Genomic DNA, 10,773 nt, shown 5'->3' on the forward strand with positions numbered 1-10,773 from the left:
GTCGGGAAATGCCTCGAAGGCCGGCGCCTGCGAGCTGAGGCGCTTCCCAAAATAGCCCAGGGGCAGCTGTCGGTTCTGAAAGTGGGGCTGGCCGCGAGCTGCCGGCAGCCTGGCCCAGCAGCCCCGCTCTGGGGACAGATGGTGCTGAGCATTTTTCTTTCTTCTGCCCGAGTCGGCTGGTGAGCGGCAGCTTCTCTGGAGAAGGTGCGCCTGCCCCCTTCTCTTGGCAGCGGGCCAAGGCCACCCCTGCCGTCCTGCCTCCTCGGCCTTCTTTCCTTGTGAGGCTGGGAGTGGGTGGCGGGGGCTGCAGGCCCCCTCACCTCTCAGCCCCGGGCGCAGGTGGTCCAGGGGACTCGGGGCCCCTCCATCAGTGGGGCCTGGGCTGAGATGGGCAGCAGATCCGGAAGGGCCGGCTGGTTGGAAAGCAGACGACAGAAGACCACCATCTGGTCAACTGGACATGTGCGGCCAGGAAGCCCACGCTGTCTTCTGCTGGTCCACGTGTTGATCGGCCCCTGATTCCTGAAAGAGGGGGGCGGAGACCCCCAGGAGGCTCTGACGTCGTCCCAACTGTGGAGCACGGACCACCCCAGCAGACCTTCCCCGGGCACCTACGTGCCCAGCCAGGGGTGCTGGGCTCGTTGTCTCTGTTCAGCAAGGAGTCGAAGAGCAGGTTCACTGCAAAAGCCACCAAGAGCGGCTCCCCTGAGGGGACGGGCCGGGAGCCGGTGGGTTTGCCTGTCCGTCTCACGGTCTCTGGAAGACCCTCCTTCCCTCATCTCCTCTCTAGTGTCCATTGGTGCCCCTCTGTCCACGCATCTGTCTAGATTTTCTGTTGGATCCCCCACTTAGGAGCACGCATAGGGACGTGGCTACTCAGGTCCCTGCTTGTGTCCACGAGCACTTTCATCACCCAGGAGGACGACCTCATCTGAAGACCCTCGCCTGCTCCTTTGTTCTGGCCCCGCCCCGCCCCCCTCCCTCGCCACCCTGCCCTGGCTGCCGAGGCCCTTCTGCATCTCCCTCACCTACGTGGGCAGGCCCAGGGCTCAGCGCTGGGGACAAGAAAGAGGTCAGAGGTTGTGTTTTAGGGGCGTCTAAGCCCAGGGTGGAGGGTGGTGCGGTTGTTAGAGAGCGGTGCTGGACTCAGTCTTGGGACGGAGCAGCCTCCCTGGTGCTGGGCCCTGCACAAGTACTTACCTCCCGAGTCTCAGTACCGCGTCTGTCAAGCGGAAGTCGTAAGAGTCCATTCTTCATAGGGTTGAAAGTTAAAAAGGAAAATCCATCTGCAGAGCTGGAAGTGTTTCTGACATAAGATTCAATAAAATGCTCTGATATCATTGCTACAGTCACGGCCTTCATCACCATCACCACCATCACCACCATCACCACCACCATCACCATCACAGTGTCACCAACACCAGTGTCACCAACAGCACTGCCACCGTGATCATCACTGTTCTCATATAAACTGTGCTGAACCTGCTCCCCTCCCTGGGAGCAGGGGAGGGTCGGTGACGAGATATGTGAGGTCAGGGCCTGGCAGGCTATTGGCACTGGGTTGGGCACTGAGAAGCTGCCTATCGGGGATCCCCGCCTGCATTCCCAGGCTCTGCCTGGGGAAACCCAGTGGAGCACCCAGCATGTCGGACGTGTTGGGCAAATACTTGGGGACCAACCCACTGGCAGTGACCTCTTACCTCTCCTGGGTGAGGCAGGTCCAACTTGCAGCCCCTGTGGCCACTCCAGAACCCCAGGCCACCAGCGCTGAGGTTAACTCCATCCCAGGCTCCCTGCTCTGACCTCCTGCCCACTTCCTTGGGCTGGACCCTGAGCTGGGCCCTGAGCAGGACCCATCCGCCCTTTCTAGCCACTCACAGAGCCCTGGTCCGGGGCAGGCTTGTGTTGGCTGTTGGTTTTGTGGGGCTGGGCGTCGAAACCAGGCCTCACACGTGCTAGGCAAGCGCTCTACCACGTGGCCACACCCGGCCTCCTGAGCAGTGTCCATCTTTGGGTGACTTTCTGTGACCAATGACCAGGGATCCAGTGGCTTTGCACAACAGAAGGGGATCTCTCAGTTCTGGAGGCCACCCTGGGGGCAACGTGGGGCGGGCAGGGCTGCTCCGGAGGCCCCCCAGCTCGGTTCCAGGCCTCTGCTAGGGCTTGGGGGTCCCTGGCCAGCCGGGGCACTGGGGCTGGTGGCTATGTCACTTGTTCTGTGGCTCTGCTGTCCCCTCTGGCCTCCTCCACATTTGAGCGCCTCGGACCTTCCTCTCCCCCCAAAACCAACTCATTTTACTGACTTAAAAAACAACACAAAAATCTGCTGCAGAGGGTCCTGGGCCACTTTGACTTGAAACAGAAAAAACAAAAGGAGCTAGCATACAGCCCTGTGACGCGACCTCGCGGAGGGAGAGGAGGAAAGTGACATTTCATGGCAGTCTATGACGCCACAGGCTGTCAGAAAGGCCAAGCTGGATCCCCACAGGTCAGGCAGACCGCCAGCCTCCTGGGACGCCTAGGTCTCCAGCCTCCGTCCCCAGCCTCTCCCGCACACAGGGCTCCACCTGAGAGCCGCGGTCCCCTCCTCCCGGCCGCGGGTCCGCCGTTCCTCCTCAGGCGGTTTCGTTCTATTATAAGACACGCACATCTTTCTGCTGGTACATTTTGATCAACATCTTACACAAAGAAGAGTCTTGATTTTGGAGCGAACCTTTTCATGGGTTTAATTGGCAGTGGAAGCACAATCCCGTGACCGCGTGGTACCTGGGAACTCGTTCCCAGCTGCAAGAAAATGTCCGGTTTTTAAAGGCAGCCCAGATGAGACTGCGTGGATCTGCACAGTGAAACACAGGAAGCAGGGAGCGAGTAAAGCGGATGATTTCTCATCAGTGGGCATTTGTTATTTTGCTTTTGGGAAATTGGAAGAAATTGTTTTCTTTGTGTTCCAAATGTTGTGGTAACTTGAGTCATTTCTTAGCTTTCTCCACGCCACCTTGAATCGCTGAAATGAGTGATTAAAGTATCAACTTTTTTTTTTTGGTGCTGAGGTTTGAGCCCAGGGACACTTTGTCACTGAGCTACATGTCCACCCCTTTTTATTGAATCAAGGTTCCCTAAACTACTGAGGCTGGCCTCCAACTTGTGATCCTCCTGCCTCAGCCTCCCAAGCTGCAGGGATTACAGGTGTGTGCCACCGCACCAGGCAAGATCAAAGCTCTTTCTGGCCCGAGGTGGCTGAGGATGGTCACCTGAGGCTTGCCTTCCTGCTGAAGTGCTGTGGGCTGGGTGGCATGGCCACACACCCAGGTGGATGCCTTACGGGGCTGGTCCAGCAGAAGCTGCCAGTGACTGAGGTACTGTCCCTCTCCTTTCTCTCAAGAGGCCTGTGGTCATTGGATTTAGGGTGGATCTCATCTTGGTCACATCTTCAAAGACCCTGTAGCCCAATCAGGTCACATTCATGTCACGTTCCTCACGACTACAACACTCAGGGTCACTCCAGGGGAACGGGGTGCACAAAGTAACCCCACAGAGACAGAGAGACACCTTCTTCTTTGGGTCCTGTGACGGCTGCTCTGACCTTAGGGTCCATGGGAAGAGAGAGAGCGAGAGAGAGCGAGAGAGGGCGAGAGCGAGCACTGCTGAACCCTTTTATTGGGGAGAAGCCATTCAGACGAGGCCAGGGGTCGGTCAGGTGTCAGGGGGCTGAGTCTAGCTTCGTGATGTCTGCTGTCAGCAGGTTGAGTGACATCTAGGAAGGCCACACCCCAGGGCACAGTAAGAGAAGGGGACACACAAGGGGGTTTCCACGGATGACTCTATCCCAAACAGGGCAGGGGGTGGGATGACAGCCAACAGGTGACGTGGCTCAGCCCCAGGGTGACACACCTACATCTGAAGACACGCCCTCAACGTCCTGAACCAGGACAACGTCCAGGTCACTGTGAGATGCAGTGACCAGTCAAAGCCTCTTGTTTCAGGATGGAAGGCGCGGGTCATCCAGAGCGGGTCCCCACAGTTCCCAGCTTCTGGAAGTTGGGGCATGGGCGTGTCTTTGGGGACGCTGCAGCCCACGGCAGCCTCGGCAGAGGCCAGGGAAGCCCAGGAGTTCACTTCTGCTGCTCTCCACGGGCTGCCTCGGGGCAGCACAGGGAGGTGCCAGGGGCCTGAGGCCGGGCTGGGCCAGGGTGGGGCCGGGAGCTGTCTGGCCTTGGTGCAGGAAGAGCTGGCGCCCAGAGCAGCAAGCCTGGTGAGCTGGGGACCTTCAAGGCCACAGGTGGGACAGCCAGCCCGGTGTCCCACTCTGCCCCTTCTCCGAGGGTCTCCATGGCCCCACGAGCCTCCTCGACGCACCTGCCCAGTGTGAGCAGTGACTCACCTGCTGGGTGACCTCCGTGAGCACAGCTCCTCTTGTCACCCAGTGCCCAGCTGTCCTGGCTCCTGGTCCCCGACACGGGAGCCCTGTCACTCTCCCCACCACCCTGCCTTCTCTGCACTGCAGGGCACCGGCCTCGGTCTCCCCCCTGCTCTGGTGGCTTCCTGCAGCCTCTCCACGGGGTGAGGTCCTACGGGTCCCGGCCACGGCCCCCGTGTGCAGCCGGCCCCTGGCACAGCGCAGGAGCTCAGGACAGGAGCTGGTCAGGGACAGCACTTCCCGCCGTTTGGAACCGTCCAGCAATGGGAGGGCCTGGCAGCAGCGCGTCCCGCCACTGCTGGTACTTAAGAGGCCCCTGGGGGCACTCACAGTGGGCATCGAGGGACAAGGGCAGGCAGAAGCTCAGGGCAACCACAGACCCTTCCCAGGGACTCTGACCGTCCAGCCCACCCTGTCCTGCCATCTCCAGGTGACCCCGGCCCCTCCCTCGGCCCCGTCGCTACAGATCTGGAAACCGGGAGGGGGCCGCATCCATTTGTCTGTGCCACCCACACGGAACGGCTGCAGGAGGGAAGACCAATATTTATTCATTATCATATTCAGAAATTAGACTGGGGAGCCACAAATAGACACTTCCAACCAGAGCCCGTCTGTCCCTCCTCTCGGGCTCCTGCGGCGGATTCCGTGTGCGTGTCACGTCTTGCCGCCTCCCGCGCTGGGGACCGCTTGAGTATTTGCCAGGCGCTTGGTTATTTTCTGAGTCGATTAACGAAGGCGGGCGGCCTGGCCCTGGCCCCCGGGGTTCTTTTAAAAGCAGGCGCTGTGCTGACGGCCGTCTGCAAGAGGAGCCCTGCTCTGGGGTGCGCCATGGGGGCGGAGGCAGGTGCCAGCAGCCGCGGGACAGCCCACAGGACCGGGGCTTCACCTGGGCCTGGGCTGCCCATGTGCTCCTCTCGTGGCCAGCGGCGTCTGGACAGGACCTGGGCTGGTGACTCCTCGCCATCCACCGGAGGGTCTGCGCCCGCGTCCAGCTGTGCTGACCACCTCACTAGGGTCTCGGGCCCACGTCTGTCTCCCCTGCCCTGCGTCCCCTCTGGATGGCCATCTCCTTGCGAGAGCAAAGCAGCTGCTTCTCAGCACACAGATGCCTGGACACTGCATGCCAAGGGTCAGCAGGTCCCCACCCAGCACCGGCCTGCCAGCAGCGTCTGCCACCGCTCTTGGGTCCCTCCCTTCCTTGCTGCCCTCTCCGCCCCAACTGCCAGGCCCCTGCACGTCCTGGTTTCCCTCCTGCCTGTCACCTGGGCCTTCCCCACCCTCCTGCCGCTCCTCTGTCTCCTTGACCGTGAGCACGCCGGACAGCCCCAGCTCCGTTCCCGGGGTGTCTCCTAGGACTACCAGCCCACACCTGATCTTGTTCTGACCCTTGGCTTTCAATGCCACCGAGGTACAGAGGACGCCCATGGCAGGCCTCAGCCTGGACCTTGGCCTCATCCGCAGCACCTTTTCAACCACCTCTGGGATGTTCCACCTGGTGTCCAAGCCACCGCAACACGTCACAGCGGCCTCTCCCTCATCTTATGGGGCAGCCCCGCCTGTCCAGCTGCTCAGGGGCGCGTTCCCCGGGCGCCTCTTCTTCTCACCCCACACCCAGCCTGTCGGGAAATCACACGGCCCACCCCCAACCTGCCCCCGGAGCTGACCGCTCTCCCCACCCCTTGCTCCCCGCCTGGTGCCCTGCAGCCTGCAGGAGGAAAGACCAGTATTTATTCCCGCAGCAGCTGAAATCGAAGCCAAATCATTTCAGGGGTCTACAGAGCCCCAGGCCATCGGACGGGCTCCCTGTGTCTTCTCTAGAATCACCTCCTGCTGCCCCCCGCCCTCCCACCCCTGCTCCCACACGGGAGGCCCACTCCTGCCCCAGGACCTTGCACCTAGCCTCTGCCTCGGTGCCCTCCTCCCACACACTCACTGGCTCACACCTTCCCTTTAAACTTTGTGAGCCCTCATTAGCACCTTACTGAATACACAACTCCTCTCCCCACTCTCCCGTCTTCTCCGAGGGCCCAGGGCCTTCCGACGTCCTGCTGCGTCCAGTTATACACGAGGTATACTGTTGTCGCCGTCTCCTCCTGTTAGGCTGCAAGCTCCTTCAGGGGTATATATTGGGTGCTCAATAAATACTGTTGACTGAATGCATGCGTGTTAAGAGCACCGTGCCCGGGTGTCATATGGTAAGTTTTGGCACTTCTAGTTACCATGGGCTTGGGAGCCACCGAGAGGTGACGCCTTCATGCTTCTTGCAGATTGTGAATCTCCTGGAGCCTCAGCATCGGCCCCTGCTGCAGGGGAATGGGGCTAGTCCACCCCTGTGGTCAGTATGAGGGTTGGTGGGGCAGCACCGGAGCCTGCTGGGGAACTGGCCTTGGCTACATTGTATCACAACCACCCTGGACATCCCTGACTGGGTGAAAACTCTACACGGAAATGGTTGACCAGCTGCAGAGCAGAAGGGCTCCGTGGGTTGTGAGCCCCTTCCTCTGCCTGGGGGACGGTCCCCACTCCTGTCTATCAAGCTTTGAGGCTGTGACATGATTTCCCACAGACAGCTCAGTCAGCCTGGGCAAGGTCACAGGCTGGCCTCCTGGGGGTTGTCCCTGAAGGTTTGGTTGGGACTTACCCTGGAAGAAGTAAAGATTGAGGGCAAGGGACTGAGGGGGACCAGGCAATGGACACGGGATGGAGGACAGCTAGTGTCTGGAGTGTGGGTGGGTGGATGTGTAGATGGTGGGTGGGTGGGTGGACAGACGGAAGGATGGAAGGATGGGTGTGTAGATAGGTGGGTGGATGTGTGGGTGGGTGGGTGGCTGGACAGATGGATGGACGGATGGATGGACCGATGGCAGGGAGTAGGTGGGGTGTGGGCGAGGGCAGGCAGGCTGCTTTGGCTGATCAAGCGTTATAGGAGAAGTGAGTTATAGGCCGACTGTCTGGGCCTGGTCCCTGTGACTGAGGGTTTTGGGTATTTCACGCTCCCCTCTGGGCCTTCCCACAGGTGGACTAGAGGCTCACTGGTGTCCCCTCCAGCTCTGGGTCTCAAGGAGCCTGAGTCTGTGGGTTGGGGCCAGGTTGGGCCACAATGTTGCCACCGAGTGCAATGTTACAATACGCTCTTGATACTTCCTCATCAAAAGCCGAAGTTTATTTCCCTCCCCTTGAATCCAAGCTGGACCTGTGCTGGTTCTGACCAACAGAATGTGGCCAAATGACCCAGCTCCAGCCTTTGTCTCTTGGAATAGACACGGGATGGGGGACAGCCAGTGTGTGGAGTGAGGACGGATGGATGTGTAGACGATGGGTGGGTGGATGGATGGATGGATAGATGGATAGATGGAAGGATGGATGGATGGCTTCATGGTGCGAGGAAGCTCAAGCAGCGATGTGGAGTCCCTCCTGGCAGCCCCAGGGGAGCCGGGCTCTCGGAGGGAGGACTGTCAAACCCTCAGTCATCCCAGCGTCCAGGCAAAGCCACGTGAAGCATCAAAACCAGCCACTCACCCCACAGAATGGTCATGGTAAGTGTTACTAACTGTGTCCGTCTGTTTGGTGCTGGTGTAGCAGAGCACTGTATGCCACCGCAGAATATGCCACACTCTGTAGTTTATCATGAATGGAGATTTATTTTTCACCGTTCCGGGGACTGGAGGTCCAATATCCAGACCAGCATCTGGCAGAGCCTTCTTTCTACATCAGCACATGGTGGGAAGCCGAGGGCAGAGAGCAAACTCACTCCTAGGAGCCTTAATCTGTGCCCGAGGGTGCTGTCCTCGTGACCTAAACACCTCCCTCTAGGCCCCACCCCCCTCAGTGTCAAGCTGGGACTGAGCTTCCGACTTGTGAACGCTGGGGTGCATTCACACCAAAGCAGCCGTCTGAGTCTTAGGTGGTGTGTTACACAGCAATCGACAACCTACACAACTGTCCAACTGAGAACTTGGCTTACAATGCATTTTAATGACATGAACAAATACATACATCACACGTAAATGCCCAAACGTGTTAACATATGCACAATTCGTCTCCCTGGCAGACTCTCTGGTTCTGTTTTCCTGTTTTCCTTGGCTCCCTCTTCTTCTTCCCACTCAGCTCACCCTGTGGCCCCCACCAAGCTGATCTGTTCTTCTGAACCCTGCAGGACCGAGTGTTAATGTCCATAGACACACACAGAGGTGAGACTGGGGGACGCCATTGTGTCATGAAAACGTGATCCGCAGACCGTCGGCATTCTGCATCTCTCATTTGGCAATTCTTTGTGAAAATCCCTCTAAATCCCTGCAGAGTCCAATTCATTCCTTTAAATAGTCGCATGAAATTCCGCAGCCGGCTCTTCCTCGTCAGCCGACTCTCCCTGGGGGCTGCTGCAGCCAGCGCACAGCTCGTGAGAGGATGGTTAATTTTTCAGTAATTTTTTGAGTCAGTTGTTAAATACAGGCAGTGAGAAGATTAATCATATGAACTTCCAATTAAACGCATTATGTTAAAAACAAAGGTGATGAATATTGAGAACAGTGTGTTGGCTGAGTGTCATCGTGCTGGAGGTGGGCCGTCCCTGCAGAGTTGGGCTCTGGTGCCTGACGCGTCTCCTCGCAGGGCTGCGTGGGGCGGGTGCACCCGTAGTTGTGGTTGGCCACGGTGAAGCGCCCTCGCCAGGGGACGTGGCAAATGCTGCGCGCCAGGCCTTGACCTGCTGCCCTGTTGATTCTCTGGACCTGAGGAGGCTGGGGGAAATGTGAGCGCTGGTGGACCTCGACCCACGTGGCCTCTGTGGAGACTGCGTTGAGACCCGCGCTGAGGACGCACCAGAATGTCCCACCAGGATCTGAAAACTCGCCCACTCAGAAGGAGTCGCTCCTGAGCCGGGAGCAAGAGTGGTGTCCGACGTCTCCTTGTTTCACTTTTATTTTAGCTACAAAAACTAAAATGTCGGTGGATTTCCTGGTGGCACCTGCGTTCCCCGTTAGCGGCCACAGCCGCAGGTTGGCTGTGGGTCTAAGACTCTGGCAAAAAGCAAGCAAAGCCACCTGTGAGAGTCGACAGACCCCACGAGTGTCACCGCAAAGAGCGTTGCGTCTTATTATTTATAAAGTCACTGCCACTCACCTCTTAATAAATGTTATAGTAAAAGTACACACACACACACTCACACTCACACACACACACACTCACCCCTATTTTCTGGGGAGAAAATTGTGTGTTACCTACTGACTCGCCCTGGCGCCTGGCCCCTGCCCGTGGCTTTCACTCACATATTATTATGACTTTGTTTCCCTCCCAACACGGGATCCCACCACACTGGCCCAAGGGGACGTGGACCTCTAATTTTAATGGATATTTTCAGATTGCATTCAGCGGGGTCGTGGCAGCACATGGCTGCTGACAGGGGCCCCACAGAGCTGCTCTGGCCATCCTGACAGGTGCTCGGTGGCTCGGTCACTTCCGCCTGCTCCCTCCCCGCCTGCTCGGTGGTCTGCTGCCCTCTCACAAGGTCATTGCCTTCGGCTTGGGCTTGTCCCCTCTCTGTCCTCCTGTGACTCCACATAGTAACACGCAAGCCCTGCACGTGGCCCTGTGCTCCCATCTCTCGGGAACTATTCCTCGTGTCCTCTGTGTCACACAGACATCCGTTCTCGCATAGCCCGAGGGTTGTCATCCAAGCTCCAGCGTGTCAGGTCTGGGCTGGGGACATTTCCCTGTGTCCACAGGTCTGGATGCTTTAGCCTTTCTCATTGGGATTTCTACTGTTTAATACTTTAAGCTTATTACTTCTATTTGGCAAAAACAGGGATCAGTTTTATTTTCTCCTGGGTGGACAGGCAGATATGCCCTTGCCATCTGTTGAAATGTGTAGTCTGGGGGCCGGGCCGGGGCTCAGAGGTAGAGCGCTCTCCTGGCATGCACAAGGCACTGGGTTCCATCCTCAGCACCACGCAAATGTAAAATAAAGACATTGTGTCCACCCAAAACTTAAGAAAAATCTTTTTTAAAAAATGTAGTCTGGTTTAAAAAAACGTGCTTTGATTAGTAATTTCCCATGGTGGCTGGGTTGGTGGCTCACGCTTGTAATGCCAGTGGCTCAGGAGTGTGAAGCAGCAGGTTCCGAGTTCAAGGTCAGCCTCAGCTAGCGAGGCCTAAGGAGCTTAGTGAGACCCTGACTCAAAATAAAATAAAGGCTGGGGATGTGGCTCAGTGGTCAAGCATTCCTAGGTCCAATTCCTGGTACCAGAATGATAATAACAACAACAATGATAATAATAATAACTGTTATTATCATTTATATGTCCCACTGTATTAAAATACGATCACCACATATATCCACACACGTCTCTCTATTCCAG

The sequence above is a fragment of the Marmota monax genome, unplaced genomic scaffold, assembly GCF_021218885.2.
Source record: "Marmota monax isolate L192 unplaced genomic scaffold, Marmota_monax_Labrador192_F-V1.1 WCK01_AAM20220418_F8-fsc00051, whole genome shotgun sequence".
Taxonomy (NCBI): Eukaryota; Metazoa; Chordata; class Mammalia; order Rodentia; family Sciuridae; genus Marmota; species Marmota monax.